We start from the raw sequence: 22197 nt of genomic DNA on the forward strand, positions 1-22197 counted from the left end.
GGATGTAAAACCTGGTGTGAAAAAGCCAAAAGTGAACACTGTTTCTTTGGCTTACAAATATTATACAACCATCGTCATTATTGATGATCACCCAGCCATAACTGTGGAGAAGTAATGGTTTGTGTCAACTTTGGATGGTGGTTTTTAGAAATCTCAAAGAAACAACATCGTTTGCATGAGGAAGAGCATGGGAAAAAAGAGCAAAACTGGTAAAGCTCAGAATGAGAAGAACTGGACATCTTCATCTAAGATCCCCCCTCATTTTGTTAAAAAGCTTGCAGACTTGGGCAGCTCAGAAAGGAAATCCATTATTTTGCCTGGCAAGCATCACATCTCTACATTGATCAAACAATATTGTCATGATGAGGTCAAGGACACATATTCACAGAAGGGTTCACAAAGTAGAGCTCGAGGTACAATGCAAAGATCAAGCAAAAAGTTCTTCAGGCCTGTGTCTGAGACTGTTCTGCTTCTGAAAATGTAGGATGGAACTTTGTAACTTGTTCCATTAACTGTCTGCAGCACCTTTATAGATGCCAGGCAGGCAGTGTCCAGGCTTTTATTTGGAAGTATAATCTTTGACCAGCCTTGGTAATTTAAGGAATGTTGACATGATATTAAGCCTCTCACACACTTTTGAACTTTGCTTACTCATCCTTTGAATACGTTTTGGGTATTTTAATGAATTACAAAGAGATCTAGATCAATTAGAGGGGTGGACTGAGGAATGGAAAATGGGTTTCAATTTAGATAAGTGTGAGGTGATGCATGTTGGACAGTGAAACCAAAGTTGGACTTATACTGTAAATGGCAGGGTACCGGCAAGTATTGTGGAAAAAAGAGACATGAGAGTACAAGAGGGCAGTTCGCTGACAATGGTTGCACAAGTAGTCAGGATGGTGCAGAAGGCTTTTAGAATGCTGGTCTTCATCAGTCAGGGCATCAAGTTTAGGAATAGGAACATTATGTTCCTGCTATTGATGGGCCGGATGGCCTACTCCTGCTCCTATGTCTTATGTTTTTGTTATGTTATACAAGTTGTTGGTGAAAAAGACTGAGTATTGAGTACAGCTTTGGTCATCTTTTTACCAGGGAAACATTGTCAAACTATAGAGAGTGCAGAAGAGATTTACAATGATGCTGCCTGAACTTGAGGGCCTGAGTAATAGGCAGAGGTTGGCCTCGTTAGATCTTTATTCCTTGGAGCATAGGAGAATGAGAGGTGACATAGAGGTTTATGAAATCATGAGGGGTATGAATAAAGTGGATGGTCAAAATCTTTATCCAAGGGATGGGGAGTCTAATATCAAGAGGTGAATGAGCCCTGAGAGGTAACGTCTTTACACAGAGGGTAATGAGTACCTGGAATGAACTGCCAAAGGAAATGGCTGAGGTGGGTACAGTTACTTGGATCAGTACACTGCAGGCAGAGCTTGGAGGGTTATAGGTCAAGTTCGGGCAACTGGGAAAAGCAGGAAGGATGCTGGGATTGGATAAGTCGGGCTAAAGGGTCTGTTTTCTTGCTGTATTATTCTATGACTCAAAGATGCAGGTTCTGTTCATTGATTCCCTTTGTGCGGGTGGTACAGACTGGCACTGGCATGGACATGATAAAGCAGTTAATTTTATAGATGGTACATGCTACAATCCCAGTTTGATGGTGATGAAGGGAAAGAAAATTTCATGTGATGTTTAGCAACATATCGATTTGGCTGCTTTATCCTTTGAAGTGTAAATGTTCTTGGGAATTCTTAAAGCCACACTCATCCTGACAAGGAGACAGTGTTCTATAATGTTTCTGAATTCTGCCCTGTAGTTAGGATAGGATTTGAGCTTTCAGAGGCTCATCACTTGCCACATGATACTGTTTTTGTCATCATTATATAGCTTGTCCAGTCAAGTTTGTGGACAGTGGTGAGCCCCAGGAAGTTACTACTCAGGGACCTGGTGATGGTAATGCCATTGAAAATCAGTGATTCTCTCTTGCTGGAAGTCAACATTGCCTGGCACATCTGTAACAGGAATACAGTTCCTGTCTTATTTGCTGAGGAGTTTCAGATACTCCTCTAATTGCTGTAATAAATGTCATTTGGACACTCCTACAATGAATCAGACACAACTTAACAGACACTTATTTTCATCTGGATTTTCTTTATCACCAATTACTTCCTGAGAAGCACGGATAAAGATGTATTAAAGTCTTGGAGTGATAATAATGATGGAGTTATATATTATATTAGATAATGAAAACAATCTGACAAACGTAATTTAATTTATTAATAAACTTTAATTTTGGGTAACATCCTTAAATGAATAGTTAGTATTTATATACAAATCATTTTCTTGTAATTCACCATTTGAGTTTAGATAAAATATATCTCTGGTTAAATGCCTTGAGTTTTATGATGCCCATAATCTTTATTATTGTCAAATGCACTGTTGGATCTATGGTAATTATTGGTAAGATATTTGATTATAATTCTTATAGTATATATCCCAGCAGGTGGTAGTGACCGCATGTTTATTGTTAATTTATGGCAATCAATTTCTTGGGTAATCTGCATGCAATTTTTGGGGAAATGTGGGGGAGAGTAGGATGAAGTAATTCTATCTGGCAGTTGGGACTGGGAAATGGAGGTGGTGCTAGTTCATGGGAAGTTGGCAACCAATTTGGTTAAGGCTTTGTGGAGCAATATTTCTAATACAATGGTGCGCAATATATCTTGTGTATTAAAATATGAATTTTGGACCTGTCTGTGTAAAGTACACATCAAACTGAAAATCAAGGAAGAGGAATTCAATTGCCTCTATATTCTACTTCTGACGTGAGAGTTCTTAAAAGTGACGTGTTTGAGTTAGCAAAGCTTTAAGGGTGTACTCTTGAGTGCAGGTGGAAAGGGAGTGGGCATAATGCGAGTCTGAGAAGCAAAGAGACCTGCTGTAGGTAAGTAGAGCATTATTGGTATAGTATATGGTCATTCACTCTGGATGGATGATTGATTATTTATTGCTGGCAGAGGTCTATTTTTTTTCCTAGTGCAGAAGAAAAGGCAGATTTTGGATGTCACCGATTTCCCCCTGCTCTTTCAGTCCAAATGAAGGGTCTCAGCTTGAAAATTGACTGTCATTTCCCTCAAGTGGAAATTTTTGGCAAGTTTTGTATGTGAATGTGACAGCATTGCATGGCTTAAGGTGATACTATGGTGTAACAAAAAAAATCAGACTTGGATTCTGGAACTGGCTGGGTCTTTTTTTTCTTTTTTCCATTCTAGTAGAAGCACATTGGAGGGAAGGTAATGGCAGATGCTAGAAAATGTGATTGTCTGTTGTGAGCAACGTATTTCCATCCTGATTCTGATTACTTCTTTCCAAGTGCTTCACTATCCTTCCATTGTTCTCCTGTCATGGTCCGGATCGGTTCTCCTTTGAATTTAGTTAGGTTGCGATCCGGACCATTGATGCCTTGTTCCCTTCTAATTCCGTTTCACGCGTCACTTGAGCTTGGTATCAAGGTAATCAAGGTAATCTACTCTCGACCCGAACCGGCAGCGTATAAGCCCCTGGCTTTAGCCGTTCAGGGGTGAGAATGTTATGCCTTCGCAAGTCGCCGCCGCTACGACAAGCCAGAGTGATCCAGTCCGCATCGGAGTACCAGCAATTCGCCTTCCATCGCCAGAGTGGGTCCAGGCAAGGTCAATCGACCAGGGGTGAGTTGAAGGCGGAGTCCTGACTCGACGTTCATGCCCCTTGTCCGTGTCTACCCCTCGAAGAGTCCCGGCTCGATGCCCGAGCTGAAGGAGTCCCTGGTTCAAGATTCCTTGTCCTGTGTTTTGGTGTCCACGTTTCTGGCTGCAGCGATCCATGGTACCCAAGTGTCTGGCGGTGGTGAATCAAGGTCCCTATTGTCCAAGTCCAAGGTCCGCGGCGCTCCCAGCCCCTAGTCACCTAGAACGAGGTTCGTGTTCCTCTTTGTCCTCAATTTCCCGATCTTCTGTGTAGCGAGTAATAAACGCTATTTTATTGTACCTAAGAAAGACGTGTTTGTGTCCTGCGTGTGGGTCCTCTCCCAGCACCCTTGTCCCCACCTCGTGACATCTCCTTCCTGTTGGGTGAATTTTTAATTTAATCGATGGGTGGCAGGTTGGAGACGGGGAGAGGAGGCTAATTTGAATGGGTCATTTAGAAGCTTTGATTCCTACTTCAATGTATCCTAAATGGTTGGAACTATCTGATTCTCTTTAGGTAATATGATTATCATTAGCAACATCCCTGGAGCCTAAATTTCCTAATCATCAAACAGCAATTCTTGGTCAAATGTTATCATCCTTATCATGAATTAACAATGAATGTACTCAATCGATTCCATGTGTTACACTGACTTGCAATACCAATCATCAATTGTGGGATTGAATTCAAGAGCCGAGAGGTAACATTGCAGCTGTATAGGATGCTGGTCAGACCCCACTTGGAGATCTGGTCACTTCACTACAGGAAGGATGTGGAAACTATAGAAAGGGTGCAGAGGAGATTTACAAGGATGTTGATTGGATTGGAGAGCATGCCTTATGAGAACAGGTTGAGTGAACTTGTTTTTTTCTCCTTGGAGCAATGGAGGATGAGAGGTGACCTGACAGAGGTGTATAAGCTGATGAGAGGCATTGATTGTGTGGATAGTCAGAGGCTTATCCTAGGAATGAAATGGCTAACATGAAAGGACACAGTTTTAAGGTGCTTGGAAGTGGGTACAAAGGAAATGTCAGGGGTAAGTTTTTTATGCAGAGAGTGGTGAGTGCATGAAATGGGCAGTCACGATGGTGGTGGAGGCGGATACAATAGGGTCCTTTAGGAGACTCCTGGATAGGTACACGGAACTTAGAAGGCTATGGGTAACCCTAGGTAATTTCTAAAGTAAATACATGTTCATCACCACAACCGAAAGGCCTGTATTGTGCTGTAGGTTTTCTATGTTTCTTTGTTTCATTCTTTCATTCAATCTCTGACCTGACACCACCCTCCTCCCTTGGGTCCTGCTTCTGTTATAAAGGTTAGATTTATATTATTTAGTTTGTGTAGTCTGAAATGAAAAAGTGTGCAAAGGGAAAGCACTGTTTACTTCTGTACAGAAGCATTCAGAGCCTTGGACACTGTCTGCTCCCGAATTTTCCACTAAACACAACAACTCGCTGGCACTATACAATTTGCAAACCGTAAACAAACAGTAGATACTGGACCATATTTGTTTGGATACACCATTGCTTAGACAGATTCATAACTAAATCACTTACTTATGTTCAATTCCATCAGTATATTTGTAAGCCAGTCACAAGCATCTTTACACTTTAAACCATCAACCATTCACCATAAATCTAACTCCCTTGCTGTTGCTGTGTCAATCTGATACATATTTTCCTAGGTTATTACATATAGTTCAGTAATGAGTCCGACACATAGTCAGAACATCAACAAAATATTCACTTCTCAAATGTATTTAAATACATTAATGTCACAATAATTTTTGATTCAAAACCATCTAAGATGATAAACTCTTATCCTTTTAAGTTTTTACAGCACTACTGATGTCCTTGATTTATCTTTACAGGGACTTTCATGCTAAAATTTGATACCACAATATTATGGGAATAATGCAGTGCTTAAGGGAGAATGATAGAAAAAAGTTCAGCAATTACTGGATGTGTCTCGGTGGGAATCATTCTGATGGAAAAATATAATTTTGTTAACCCACTTGTTTTCTAATAGTACTGAATTCCCTGGTGTACTTTCTCAGGCATTGCTACAATATCACAACAAATTTCAATATAAGAGTTCATGAATTTTCAGGATTCAGATCTAGTTTCAAATGAGTTCATAAAATCATGCTGAGTTTTCAATTACCATACATCTGGGCATTGCTTTCTGTCTAGGACTGTTTTTATGACTATTTTAATGGAAGAACACACTTTCAATCCTGGTTTAGACCCTACATGAATTGCCAAATATATCTGCACAGGCAAACAGTTACAGAGCTATATCATCTCGAGAAAACATAAGACACCATCGCCTGGTGGTTAAAATGACCACGACCCACTTGTGATATCAAAGGAGACCAGCAACAATAACCCAATTTGTTGCTGTCAAATATGTTGGACAGATAATCGAAGCATTATTTGTCGTGTCTAATACAGGCATTTTTAAACTCTTATAATTAGTTGGCAGGCAGAAAAATGCTACTACATAATTGCATTTCCCAAATTAAAGCAATCATTACTGAAATTTAGGCAGTTACTAGACATGGAAATGTATTACTTCCTGTAGGCGGCTGGTCAGTGATCAATATCATGCCATGCAGATCAATGGTGCTTCACAGTCAACTCCTAAAATTCATTAATTCGAATGCAATTACTTGTGTAGTAAAGAAGAAAATATTTAATATTTGCCTATCATTACATCCGTTCATCCCAAAACATTTTGCAGCTTTATACCAATTTAAACCCTTCTGGATTCAGCCAGAGGTTTAGCCATTTCAGAGCATAATGGCTGGCTCTGAAAGGCAGTAGCTGCTGCATTTAGTTTCTGTAGCCCCATCTTATTGATTTACTGACTGCATTACCTGCTGCTTGTCTTTTATATCACTCTTTCTTTCCCCCGTTGATAATCTTTCTCGTGGGTGTTTTCCTTTCAAAAATTAATGTTGGTCATCTTCATGAAACATTACAACTGAGAGGCTGATTTGTGTCAAAACACCTTGATTGTACCTTGAGGTATTAAAAAAGCATCTTAAATGAAGAGAGGTCAAAGAGATCTTAGGTTTATAGTGGAAAATTCAAAATCTAAAGCTTTTTTTTGCTAAGGACATGGGACTAACAGCAGCATAAATGAAGTTGGAAATACCTAGGCATCAGATTACAGTAACACCAACAACTCAGTTGCAGGACAGGGAAGAATATTGACAAAAGTGGTACTTTCAATCATTTTTATTAATAGATGAGCATTTTAAATTTATGTCATTGCTCAACAGTGAAGCATTGTAGATCAACAATCATGAAACGAGGTGAGTATAAACTACAAAATGTAACAGTGCTGGTAGAGTATTAGATAACAAGTTTGTAGGGAGTAGAATGAGGTATGTCATTCAAGAGTGCAGTTTAATTAAACAAGGGTTTAAACAGCAATATTAGAGATGAAAGTGCGTACTGTTAGTGATGAACTGATGAATCAGTTGGTGGGAATGATGGAAATGTAAATGAAACTAATTTGGTCTAATATGGAGACCATGCCTATTTCATGCATAGAAGCAAGCAAAACATACGTTTGGTTTGCACAAAAGATATTCTAGATATTACAACTTCCTAGGTCTTTCAGAATTCATCCCACCTTTCACATCACTAATCGTAAACCCCTACTCGATAGTCCTTACCCTACCTCTCCTCTTAGAATCATAGTTGGAGAACCTGTTTATACAGATTGCGTGACTTCCGGTGAGTTAAGGGGCATTTCCAGTACTTAGTCAATTGGGAGGGGTGTGGTCCAGAAGAGAGGAGTTTGGTTCCAGTCCGGAGTGCTTTGGATCCTGACCTGATTACTGACTTTCATTGGCTTCACCCCATTACCCTGAATGCCCTAAGCTGCCAGGAATTGGCTTCGGGGTGGGTTCTGTCACAACCAGGAGAGAGAAGATGTTTTTCAGTTAGTATGTGGACTGTATTTTCTCAGTGTCACCTTGGGGTATGCAGTATTCCTTACATCTTTATGTCTAAGTTCCTAGATCTTTTACGTCTATTTGTTCTTCTTTGGACTTGCTCTGGTTTTTCCGTTTTGTTTTGCTGGTGTCTCCTTTGGTGTCAAGGGGATTGTTAAACTGTTTTAGTATTTATCACCTCTATTCAATTTAGGGTAATTAAGTTCACATGGGATTTTCAATGTCTTGTATTGTAGTTGTTGGCTTTGGGGGTTATTACTTTGTCTGGACACTGGGGCTGTCTGATTGGTCCTAAATTCTTATGTGCTCCAGGGTGTATTTTGTGGGAGACATGCTTGCCAATCCTCCTTTGCTCAGTTGTTGATGTGGATCCTTGTCTGGTGAAACTCTGAATATTGTGAGTGATTTCAGTTCTGCAACATTCTGTGTAGTTTGCCTGAGTTCTTGTTTGTTTTCCTGGTTAATTTCAGTAAGAAATCTTTTGTCTTGTTTGAATTGCTGAAGTCTCTGTGATTCCTGCACTTGAGTTCACTAGTGACTCTGACATTAACGTATTGATATTGTGAACAGAAGTTATGAAAAGTTCCATGTACTCATTTTGCTGCAAATATAGAAGTCTGAGCTGTTCTAAAACAAAGCAGAAATAAACATATTGCTTCTTATTTTAAAAATGTCATTGCTATCTGCAAAACAGTTAGGGCTACTGATCTCAAGCAAAAGAAAATCTGCAGATGCTGGAAATCCGAGCAACATACAAAATGCTGGAGGAGCTCAGCAGGTCAGGCAGTATCTATGGAAAAGAATACAGTCAAACCCTTCAGCAGGACTACTGATCTATTTTTTAAAAAACTAATATAAACTTCATTCATAATTAAAAATAATATTTACAAGAATACAGCTGGCAATGCCTTTTCACTCTTACATTCACAGACAAGACATTAGGTAGTGTTCAATTACACTTCTTAAAACCAATAACACTTGCTACTCATGTAGCCTCATGGGGTGGTGGTACTCTAGTACAATATCGCAAAATCTATGCGAAGCTTTGAAAAGCCAACAGAAGGAAGCTAACAAAACAAGGAGAAAAAAGATGAAAAATGAAGGTAAGCTAGCCAATAATATAGAAAAGAGGATATCAAAGCTTTTTTCAGATATATAAAGAGTAAAAGAGTGGATATTATGCTGCTAGAAAATGATGCTGGAGAGATAGTAATGAGGACAAAGAATGTTGAACAAACTTAACAAGAATATTGCATCAGTTTCACTGTGGAAGTATGCCAGAAACTTGAGAGTGTCAGGGGGTAGAAGTGAGTGTAGTTGCTATTACTAAGGAGAAGGTGCTTGGGAAGCTGAAAGGTCTGAAGGTGGATAAGTCACCTGGACCAGATGGACTATACCCAGGCTTCTGAAAGAAGTAGCTGAAGAGATTGTGGAGGTATTGTAAAGATGAAATTTTGGAGTAATTGGAGGCACATGATAAGATGTTGAAGTCAGCATAGTTTCCCTAAGAGGAAATCGTGTCTGATAAATCTGTTGAAATTCTTTGAGGAACAGCTGGCAGGATAGACTAAGGAGAGTTGGTTGATGTCACGAGGCTGCTAAATAAGAGAGCCCATGGTATTACAGGAGAAATACTAGCATAGACAGAGGACTGGCTGACTGACAGGAAGCAAGACGTGGGAATAAAGAAGGCTTTTTCTGATGGGCTGCTTGTGACTAATGGTGTTCTCCAGGGGTCAGTGTTAGGACCACCTCTTTTCATGTTTCACACTCTAATCACATTAATAGTACCTCCAGTACCTAATAAAGTGTCTATTGAGTGTATGTTGATGGAATCCTACAGCAGGTTCAATGCGTTTTGTGTTCAGGGACGCTCTTCTGCGTGCCACTGTTGTAATGTGTAGTTAATTGAGTTACTGTTGCCTTCCTCTCAGCTTGAACCAGTCTGGCCATTTTCCTTTGACCTCTCTCATTAACCAGGTGTTTGCACCCACAGAACTGCCATTCACTGGATTTTTAAATGTTTGTTTCTGGCACCATTCTCTATAAACTCCGTTGTGGGTGAAACACCCAGGAGAAAAGCAGTTTCAGAGATACGCAAACCTTCCCAGCTGGCACCAATGATCATTCCATAGTCAAAGTCACTTAGATCACATTTCTTCCCCATTCTGATAACAACTGAACCTCCTGATTATGCCTGCATGCTTTTATGCTTTGATTTACAGTCACATGATTGGCATTAACAAGCAGGTGTACAGATGTACCTAATACAGTGGCCACTGAGTGCATGTTAATGATTTAGATGACAGAATTGATGACATTGTAGCCATGTTTGCGGACGATGTGAAGATAAGTCAAGGGAAGGTAATACTGAGGTTGCAGGGAGTCTGCAGAAGGACTTAAGACAGACTAATTGAAGGGGCAATGAAGTGGCTGATGGAATATAGTATAGGCGAGTGTACAGTATAGCCATGCACTTTGGAAGGAGGAATAAAAACATAGACTATTTTTAAACATGGAGAGTATTCAGGAATCAGAGGTCTTGGGAGCTCTTGTTCAGTTAAAGGGTAACTTGTAGGTTGAGTCATCGGTAAAGAAGGAGTTTGTTTTGAGAGGACAAGACTATAAAAACAAGCATGTAATGCTAAGGCTTTATAAGGCAGTGGTCAGATCACACTTGGAATATTGAGAGCAGCTTTGAACCCTTTATCTAAGAAAGGATGTGCAGGTATTGGAGCATGCCTAGAGGAGTTTCTGGGAATGAAGGGGTTAACAGTTGAGGAGCATTTGGTGGCTCTGGGCCTGTACTCTGTGGACTTTAGAAGAATGAGAGGGAGTTTCTATGAAACCTATCAAATACTGAAAGGTCTGGATAGAGTGCATATGGAAATGTGCCTATAGTGGGGGAGCCTAGGATCAGATGGTACAACTTCAGAATATCTCTTTAGAACAGATGAGGAACTATTTCTTTAGCCAGCATGTTCTGAATCGGTGGAACTTATTGTCAAAGGCGCTGTCGAGGCCAAGTCATTGGGTATAGTTAAAGCAGAGGTTGGTAAGTTCTTCATTAGTAATTTTACAGGAGACCAGGATAGAGAGGGATAATAAATTTGCCATGATGGAATGGTGGAACAGACCCGTTGGACCAAATGACCTAATTCTGTGCCCCTGTCCTATGGTCTTATGGTCTAATAATTGAAGGGCTTCCTCACTCAACCCACCCCATCTCCGTCCAGTAGCAAAAGAACCCTACACTGTGGTCCTCTCCTACTGAGCCTTTGAGGTGACTGCACCAAATTTCAGTGCGTCCCCCAGCATGTACTCCTGCAGCCTGGGATGTGCCTGTCAGCAGCGTTCCTACAGCCGTTTCAATGGGCTGGTTTCAGGCAGACCAACAGCGACTTTCATCCAGTTGATGATCTTCCAGCAGCGCCTAGGTGGTCTCTATATGTGTCCCTGACGACAGCCCGTGGATCCGAGAACCCTCTATCAAACACAACTGCCCGTGACACAGGCCCTTGCATCTTTTCCCACACCCTCTTTGCAAATGAGACCCCCTCCCCCCAATACTCAACGTCAGCCAAGCAAAATCTTGGTGCCTATCGGTAACATCTGGCAATGAGGTATTCTACAAGATGGATCTGGAAAGTCTATTGAGGGGGCAAACTCACAGCACCCTTCCCTTGCAAGGTCTGCAAGACCTCCAGTTGGATTTGTGGTCCAAGGTGTTGATCTGGAAGATCTTTTCCACAAAGGACAGGCAGTTGAAATGTCGAGCTGATTGGGACATTGCTCATTAACAGGAGTTACACATATTGGAATGGTAAGGTCAGTTAATGTAGTTTGACACTTGTCAAGCATGGTGACAAACTTTGAGGACAGTATACGTGAGGTGAGGGAGCTTGGCAGTGAGAATTAAAGACACGTCAGAGCATGAAGCGTATTTGCAACTATATGCTATATGCAAATCTAATTCATATTTAATCTAATCTAAATCCAATTTTAATTCAGATCTAACTCAGAGAAGCTGCAAATACACACCACTGTCCTTTGCAATAGCGGGTACTGATGGAACTTGGCATGTGGTGGTCCTTGATGCCCACCTACTACACACACAGCCTGATGAAGCCACACATGGAGGTGATCTACAGTTTTACTCCATTTGCAGCTTCTGCTGTTAGAGGTTTATAGGCCTCTTGTTACCCACATCAAATGTTGCTCGGCACCCCTCTTTACTACGTGTCACTTTAATGGGACCACCGTGTTTAAGGGAGTTATTTGCTCACGTGTGTGCTTTTTAAAATAATGATGAAGTACCAAGTAAATACGCGTCTATTTAGACAGAAGCTCGCTGCTGTTTTGGAAATTGCGATGGAAATGTACTTTGTAGCCTGTGCCTGCCGTGCCCCCTCGCCACCCCTCCTCAAACACCCGGGGTGGCGGGGCTGTCAGGCGCTTGTGCCACTAGGCTCCGTGCTCAGTTTTGCTCGAGACTCGCACGGCTGAGGTTGTTTTCCGCTGGCTGGATCTGTGAGCACCAGTGTCTGAGGACTGGGTGACCAGAATTGCACAATGTTACAGCAAAGGATACTGCCCAGAGGAGACATTTACCAGGATATCGTCTGGAAAATTGTGAAAATGAGGAAGATGGAGAGGTTGGGATGTTAACCTGTGAGAGAACACTGAAAATGTTTTGCTTACCACTTTAGTGAATTTGGAAGTAAAGGTGTGTTGTTGGTTTTCTAGTGCTTTGAGATGTCTTGTGTGGGTAATGCAATTCTCTGAAGCGTTTAGTAAATCAGAAGCCTGTGGAAATAAAGGACCATTGGCTAAACTGATAGGAAATTAGCAGATGAAAGGAACAATATAACAATGGTGCCATTTTCCAAAGAAAGTATACAGCAAATACGTCTGGGCGTTAAAGTCTGGCTCACCTGCGCCTGGTTATGTAGGCATAGTTTAAAGGTTCCTAAGTAATAAAAATCATAAATGATGCAGAGGACAATTACAGACCTCTAGAGGGCATAGTTTCTAGACTGGCCCTAATGGATTACAAAGGAATAAATGCAATTTCATGGTTCAAGTTAGGGCGGGTCCCATTATGTTTGAAGTATTATGATTCATTGGAGTCCAAATAAAGGCTAAGCAGTTTAACATGGGTTGTAAAGAATACACTGAACCTTTATTGACAGAGGCCTATGTTTTCCTACCAGGTGAAGAAGAATCAGGATGTTGATGTGCCAAGTTTGAAGAGGGTAAATCACATAAAGTGGCAGCAGCCAAGGAGGGGGGTGAAGGGGTGGATTGGATGGTTTCCGAATAATTCTGTTTGAGCTATTAACTTTAATGTTACTTCAATCATATATTAAACACAGTCTGTTAGAAATTACAACACAAAATGCTGGCAGAACTCAGCAGGCCAGACAGCATCTACGGGAGGAGGTAGTGATGACATTTCAGGCTGAAACCCTTCATCAGGAGTGAAGTAACATGGGATGGACGAGAGGGAATAAGAAGTGGGGGTAGGGATGAAGTAGAGAGCTGGGAAGTGATAGGCTGGAGGGAAATGGGCTGGGGGAAGGTGGAGAATTATGGGAAATAAAAGAAAAAGAAAGGTAGGGCTGGGGGGAGATTGTAGTGAGGAAGGAAAAAGAGAAAGAGAACCAGACTAAAATTATAGATAGGGATGGGGTAAATGGGGGCAGGGGTATCAACGGAGGTCAGTGAGTTGGATGTTCATGCCGGCAGGTAGGAAGCTACCTAGGCGGGAGATAAGGTATTGCTCCATCGACCTGCGTGTGGCCTCATCTTGACGGTAGAGGAGGCCATGGACAGACGTGTCGGAGTGGGAGCGGTCTGTGGAATTGAAGTGTGTGGCCACAGGGAGATCCCGCCACTGCTGGAGGACTGAGCGCCGGTGTTCAGTGAAACAGTCTCCCAGTCTGCGGCGGGTTTCCCCAATGTATAAATGGCCACATCGGGAGCCCCGGATACAGTATATCACCCCAGTTGACTCGCAGGTGAAGTGGTGCCTCACCTGAAAGGACTGTCTGGGGCCCAGGATGGTGGTGAGCGAAGAAGTGTGGGGGCAGGTGTAGCACTTCTTCTGTTTGCAGGGTTAAGGGAGGGAGGTCGGTGGGGAGGGATGGAGGGATGAATGGACAAGGCAGTGGCGTAGGGAGTGGAGAAGGGAGTGATCCCTGTGGATAGCCGAGAGTGGGGGGAGGGGAAGTTGTGGCTGGTGGTGGGATCCTGTAGGAGGTGGCGGAAGTTACGGAGGGTTATACGTTAGCCTATCCACCGATGTGTTTGAGAGATTGAGTTTAAGAGAGAAATACCAGGAGAAAGTAAAAGGTTATGGAAGCAAAGACAGTGATGGTCTTGGAATGGAGCAGGTGAAAAGGATTATTTAAGAGTTCTCCTCTCCTCCTCTGAAAACATTGATTGTTATCTCTGTTGAGGGATTGTGCTTTCATTTCAATGTAGTTTCCATTTTTAAGTTCCTGGATGCCAGAATTAGTAGTGAAGGTTTCTCAGTTAATTTTACTCTTCAAAATACAGTTCACAAGCAATGGGAAACTTGTTGCCATTCATATGTGGAATGGAAAATCTGATGTAGAAATGCAGATTAAGTCTAGTTGTCAAGGAATCAAGTCCTTAAATTCAGGTGCTTGTATCAGATATGACATTTGGCTGCCATAATAAAAGCATATAAGCTTATTTCTTTTAGGAAAGGCATGGAAACTTCTCGAGCATTGCATGTACCTTCCACCTGATCTGAAGTTTCATGATCTTCTGTGGATCACTAAGAGAAAATTCCAGTACATTATTACATGGCTGCTTTGGGTAAATTATAGCAGGATAATTGATAAGACTACAACAGCTAATTTCTCTGTTAATGTCAGATGACCTTTTTTGACAATATTGCTCACCTTCAGAGGTTACTGATGTTACAGATGGACATTGAAATTTTTAGTGAAAAAATTAGAAACAGTCTTGAATGACTGTTCATGCAGTCATGTAGCATGGAAACATGCCCTTTGGTCCATGCCCACCAAGATGCCCACTAGGCTAGTCTCATTTGTCCATGTTTGGCCCTTGTCCTTTACCATATAAAGAAAGCAGCACAGCCAGGATTGATCCTTTACATTTTGAGAAACCAACAGAGGTTCTCATTTCACTTCACCCAACCAGATTCCATCACAGGTAATTCTTACTGCTGTAATACCCACCAAATTACCATTCATAACTGTAGTGCATAAAGTTATTGAAGGAAATGTGAAGAGGAAAATGACAGGTAATTAACTGGATGTTAAGTACTTCTCAAATGATATCGTTTGTGCACCAGGGAATTTAGAGAGCACAGATAAAAATAACACATTTTTGAAGAACACTGACATGCCACATCTTTCTAAAATCATTCCTTATCAGGAAGAAGATCTGGGAAGCAGTGGAAAAATCTCTTTATTTCGTGATGCTGGTATTAGGAATGAAGAAGTAAAGAAATTAAAAGTATTATCTGTCATGACATCCAAGCCAAAAGAGGAGATTCAAATAATTACAGGCTTAACAAAGCAATGTATGGAAATTGAAAAAGATTGTTTCCCAGATGTGGTTATGGGATCATATGAAAAACGCTATTGTGATGTGCTAAAGAAACATTTGTCCAAGTTGATCAGAGTTGGGAACGAATATATAATGTCAAAACCATTGTATACACCTCGTGTGGAAAGTGATGCTGTTGATCGTTTGTGGGAATCTGCAAATTTGTCTGAAAAGTCATTGAAAACTGATACCTGAAGTGCTACCTGCACCTATCAAAGGAAGAGTAACTACAATAGGGTCTGTTGGTTTGGAAACAGATTTCATTGAAGAAAAGGTCAGAAGCCATTTGGAAAGGCACATCCTAAAAAGAAAATTTGAACAAAACTGGGATTTACCCACAGAAATTCAGATATCTAGAGATATTTTCTTGCCGTCTGGCCCAAAATTGATGCATTCTCAACTAAAGTCAAAGAATTATTCACACTTCATTATTGATCAAACTGAACTATTGTTCATAAGTAATGAGCAAAAGAAAATAGTGGAATGCAATTTAATGAAGATGGTAATCAATTATAAATATGGTCTCCTTCCAAATGTTGTTCAGATGTCTTCAATTAATTTTATGGAATCTTATCCAAAAGAAGATGCCTTTGCTCCTTCAGAGATCATGACAGGAAGAAAGATGTTTACTGGTAATTTTGTTTGTTACAAAAAGACAATACGTCAAACTCAAACATAATCCTTATGTTCTAGTAGTAATAATGAGAAGAGCACTGAACAGGACAAAGTATTTAAAGATAAACTAGAAATATGCATTTGAAAACAGTGCCAAGTCACATATTCGGGATTGTGGTGAACTACATATACCTGTCTGGACACTCCCCCTGCTGACTGCTCCTGTGGCTCCTCCCACAGACCCCTGTATAAAGGTGATCAAGGCCTGAACCCGGCCTCTCAGTCTCCAGGATGTAGTATGGTGGTCACTCACTGTTTGTTCCTTCTTCCATATCTCGCCTTACGTCTCAGAGTGAGTTATTGATGGTGCATCAGGGATCAAAGAGGAGATTACCAAAATTAATAGCATCAGGTTGAGGTTATAAGAAACCATATTGCATACCATTTAATGAACAAGATTTAATACGCCAGTTGGAACTGAACTCCGAGCATAAGCCAAATTCACTATAGTGTGGATTTGAAACCTTACCTGAAGAGTTGTCAGAAATGATGATTTCTAAGGGTCAATGCATTCACCCATCCACCAAAACAATTGCTAATCAAATAGTACCAATAGCTTTAAAATCAAATCACATTACAAATTGAGCCAAGCACAAGTCCTTGGAGGGCCCAGGTGCTTGTTGTTCGGACCGGGCAGAAAAATGGGATGGTCGTGAACTATAGCCAGACCATCAATAGGTTCACGCAGTTTGACGTGTACCCCCTACCCCGCATCGCGGATACGGTCAACCAGATAGCTCAGTACAAGGTGTACTCGACAATAGATCTGAAATCCACATCACCAGCTCCCCATCTGCCCAAAGGACTGCCCCCTACACCGCCTTTGAGGCGGGCGGCAGGCTCTATCACTTCCTGCGCATCCCCTTCAGTGTCACAAATGGTGTCTCTGTCTTCCAGAGGGAAATGGATCGGATGGTGGACCAGTGCCAACTGAAGGCCACATTTCCCTATCTGGATAATATCACCATCTGTGTTCACGACTGGTCGGATCACAATGCCAACCTCCAGCGATTTTTCCAAGTGGCCAAAGCCCTGAACCTTACTTATAACAGGGACAAGTGTGTGTTTGGAACCACCCGGCTCGCTATCCTTGGGTATGTCGTGGAGAACGGGGTCATTGGCCTTGATCCCGACTGTATGCACCCCCTGTTAGAACTCCCTCTTCCCACCACCCTCAAAGCCCTCAGTTGGTGCCTGGGCTTCTTTTCCTATTACGCCCAATGGGTCCCTCATTACGCAGACAAGGCCCGCCCCCTGGTCAAGTCTACCACATTTCCCCTCTCTGCCGAGGCCTGCGCAGCCTTCAGCTGCATTAAAGGGGACATTGCCAAAGCAACGATGCATGCGGTGGACGAGACCGTTCCCTTCCAAGCAGAGAGTGATGCCTCCGATTTCGCGCTGGCTGCTACCCTCAATCAGGCAGGCAGGCCAGTAGCATTCTTTTCTTGTACCCTTCAAGGCCCTGAAATTCGGCACTCCACGGTAGAGAAAGAAGCCCAGGCCATAGTGGAAGCTATTAGGCACTGGAGGCACTATCTTGCTGGCAAAAGTTTCACCTTGCTGACCGACCAACGCTCAGTTGAGTTCATGTCCATCGGGGGGCGTGTCCAGACAGATAAATGTAGTTCACCACACAAATCATCCCAGGTTGTTTTTAGAGTGGCACATTAAACAGAAAAAGCTACAACACAACTGGAGTGTTCCATTGCATATTCTTAGATCCCGGCAGGCATTTATTCCACCAGCTCCAAAACTAGTGTTATCCAAATTATGTCCCCAGCCTAATTTTGAGGTTAAATTTTCTCAGTCTGAACTGACATTCCTTCATGAAGAACATAAAAGAAGACTGGAGTTCAGTGTAAAGAAAAAGATTGTAAACAGTCATTGGGGACTTCCTAGGATCGTTCCATCATCGTCTTGTAATTTTATGGCTCTGGCACCATCAATGAAGGATCTCACTGAGGAGTGTGAAATAAGTAAAAGAACCAAATCATAGGCAATACTTCCTTTGAGAAGAAAACCAACAAAGATAAAGGTAAACTAGATATATCTTTGATGAAACAGCATGTAGAAATTCACAAAGGCGCTTTGCCAGAAAAGGTGAATTTAAAACACAAACACATTAATCATCACTGGGGAGCTGCAACTCCATATGATACATCCTTAGGAATGTTAATTTGTTCAGTACCACCTCAAATTCAAAGAGAGTGGAGCTCAAGTAGAGCCTGTAAGTAGAGCAAGTCCTATGAAATCACATCAAGGAGATCATTTCTACACCCTATTCGAGCTGGAAATAGATATAAGAAAACAAGACCATTGCATCTGTCAATTATTGAACAACATATTGTAAAACGATTGGAGTTGAATTTAAAACACAAACACATTAATCATCTCTGGGGAGCTGCATCTCTATATGATACATCTTTAGGGATGCTAATTTGTTCAGGACCACCTTGATTTCCAGCAGTCAAAGTGAGCAGAGCTCAAGTACAGCCTGTACATAGAAAAATTAATACTTCTGATGAAATTTGTAGAGATTTGAACATTCATATTATACGGAAACTTCAAGAAAACTGGGGGTTTCCACTGCGTATCAAAAACTCTGAAAATGCATTTATTCCACCAGCTCCAAAACTAGTGTTATCCAAATTATGTCCCCAGCCTAATTTTGAGATTAAATATTTTCACTTCGAACTGACATTCCTTCATGAAGAACATGAAAGAAGACTGGAGTTCAATGTAAAGAAAAAGATTAATCATTGGGGAGTTCCTATGGTTGTTCCAGCATTGTCTTGTAATTTTGTGGCTCCGCTGCCATCAATGAAGTATCTCATTAAGGAATGTGGAAAAATTCTTCTACTTAGAGGAAAACCAACAAAGATCTATTGCCACCACATAATTAAAGAAAAACGATTGTTGCTCCAGAATGGAAGACGGAGTAACAACGAAAAGGCATCAGTCAAAATTGGGATCTTTCCTAGTTTCAAACCAAAACTCAAGCATGAATTAGATGTATGTGCAACAAAGCCAAGTGTGGGAGTTAAAATGCACTCTTTGCCCAAGCCCGTGACAATATTCGATAAAAATAACTATGATATACTGTCAAAAAATGTTTTTTTTCAAAACTAACTGCTTCAAATGAAGAATTTAAGAAGCTAAGATTAATGCATTCACCTTTCATTGGCAACATGTTGTGGGTCGTATAGAATTGAACTCAAAACACAAACAAATTATACATCTTTGAGTATCTGACAGAGTATTTGAAATGTCAGAGAAAATGCTAATATCCAAAGCTCCTGATGTAAACCCAGTGATAAGGCCAGAACCTGTTCAAATAGAACCTGTGAGTATAGAAATGGCTTTCACAGAAGTAGAAACTGAAAACATATTAGAATGGCATATAATACAGAAAAATCTTGAGAATAACTGGAATTTACCATCCCACATTTAGCAATCAATCGATATGTTCACTACCTCTGCACCATCAAGAATTCCGTATCAGTTAAAACAGCATTGTTTTTACGCTGCAACTGTTGCATCAGCTGAGCCAGTTTTTATTAGTTATGAACATAGAAAAACATTAGAACAGAACATAAAGAAAAAGATGATAATAAGAAATGGGGGCTCCCAAATCTTATTCAGTTATCCCTGAAAGATTTTATGGCTCCAACTTTAAAAGGAATTGAAACATTTCCTGATAGCAACAAATAATTTAATTCTAAGAGGATTATGAGATTTAAGAAAGGAAAGATAGTTCATGAGGAGGTTTCTAAGAAAGCAAACATTGGAAAGATTGATGCATTTCCACATTATGCCACACTGGAGAAAGAATACAAGACTAAACTAAATATGTGCTTGTTAATGCAGATTCTCAATTCTAAAATCCATTTCTTACTTGATGTTTTCCAGGAATCTTATAAAAATCATATGCTACTGCATCAAAAAAGACATTGTCAAAAACATATTTTGTTGGTAAGAGATTTAAAAATCAAAGACCACAATGCTTGCTATTTACTGACCAAGATGCCACTGGTCATTTGGAGCTGAATTTGAAACACAAACAGATATCCATCTTCAGAAATTTGAAAGCCTATTTGATAAGTCACTCCGTTTCGAATCAGATAGACTGGAGCTGTTCAGCTAATTCAAGGTTATTTGGTTGTATGATTTCAAAACTTTTCAGAGGAGCTCTGGCACACGTCTGCTCAGCACCGCGCCATAACCAGAAATCCCCATAAGAAACATTTATTGCAATTGCAAGTGAAATATTGAGTACTATTTCTAAGCCACCGCTTGATCCTCCAGCGATGAATGCAAGTGGAGCTCAAATAGAATATGTGGGTATGGAAACACTTCGGTGACTATATTTCATTCAGAGTTTTAGTAGGTTTTGCATGTCTTCAAAGAGCGCATTCTACCTAGTTGCATTAGTGTCTGGTATGGAAGGGCAGTATCAGGAAAAAGCTCGGCTAGCTTCATCATTGGCATTAATCTTCCCACCTTGAGGGCATCTTCACAGGGCAATGCTTGAAAAAGATCACATCCCATTATTAAAGAACCTGATCACCCAGGACATGCCCTCTTCTCATTATACCATCAGAGAGGAAGTACAAGAACTTGAAAATCCACATTCAACATCATAAGAAGTTTCTTTCCCTCCACCATCATATTACTGAACGATGAACCCGTGGACACTGCTCACTAATTGTTCTCTCATTTTGCATTTCTTATTTATCTTTTTAAAATATCTATTTCATTATAATTTATAGTATGTTTTATGTTTGCATTGTACTGATGCTGTATTCCATACAGTATGTTAGTGATAATAAATCTGACTTGGGTAGTACTAAAGCTGTATATAAGAAACTGAATACAAATCACAAATGGCATTTCCCTGAGCTAGTTCAGTTATTTGTTGGGATTTTATTCCCGCTGCCTGTCAAACAAAATGTGTCATAATAGAGCAGAAAAGCAACACAATATTTATTATGGTTGTAACTGTGAACTAAGTCACCAGATATATGCAGCTGGTAGATACAAAAATCATAAAAAGTCTTCATTTGGGACACATAGAAGCTGGTCATCTTTGGAGGAAGGAGAAGGAGATTTTCTTTTTTTCTTACTGCTTATGGGTGGAGTGTATGTGTATTTTTCCCTCAGTCTCTGGTGCTCTACCAGAGGTCTGAGAGCTTGAGGGTTCAGTGCAGTATGCTTGCTATTCCTAGTAGTGCACTCTTCTGGACCAAGAGCTCAGATGTTGTTGCTGGGATTTGTTGGAGCCACTCTCCCAGTCCAGGTGTCACAGCTCCAAGTGTGCCTATCACCACTGGGATTACACTGGCTTTAATTTTCCACATCCTTTCTATCTGCTCTTTCAAGCCCTAGCATTTCTCCAGCTTCTCATATTCTTTCTTTCTAATGTTACTGTAATTGGGGATTGCCATATCTATTACTATTGCTTTCTTCTGTGCATTGTCCAATGTTACTATGTCTGGTGTTGGTTAGCTAGAACCTCCTTAGCAACACTGTACTTGGCAGTCCCACAGGACTTAGCTCTGTCATTCTCCACTACCTTTTTGGGTGTTTACAATTTGAACTTGGGAGTCCAATCCATACTCATCACAGATGTTCCTGTATATAATTCCTGCAACTTGGTTGTGCCGTTCAGTGTATGTTGTCCTTGCCTGTAGTTTGCATCCTGCTGCTATGTGCTGGATGATTTCAGTGGATTCCTTGCATAGTGTGCATCTTGGGTCTTGTCTGGTGTATTTGACCCCGCTTCTATTGGTCTTGTGCTCATGCCTGTTCTTATGCAGCCATGAGCAGCACTTCTATGCTGTCCGTCAGCCTTCCCATTTTCACCCGTTACTAGGACTTTCCTATGTCAGCTACCTCTGATATCTGGCAATGGTACATCCCGTACAGTGACTTATACTGCCATGACCTCTGGTCCTCTGGCTCTGCTTCATGCACTTCCATTTCCATATCCCCTGCCCGCTGTCTGAGGTATTCTAGCAGGCTATCCTTGGGGGCCATCTTCCTGACATACTCATGGATGTTTTGTATTTCTTCGAAGACGGTGGCCTTGAGATTTCCAAGACCTGTCCACCTTTATACCTGCGGGTGTACGGTCACTGGATGTTGGAATTTGAGTGAAATCCTCCATGTATTGTTAGTAGTTTCTGAGTATTGATGTCAGTGGCTTCCAGTCCATTCCTTGG

Source organism: Hypanus sabinus, chromosome 3 (genome assembly GCF_030144855.1).
Source record: "Hypanus sabinus isolate sHypSab1 chromosome 3, sHypSab1.hap1, whole genome shotgun sequence".
Lineage (NCBI taxonomy): Eukaryota > Metazoa > Chordata > Chondrichthyes > Myliobatiformes > Dasyatidae > Hypanus > Hypanus sabinus.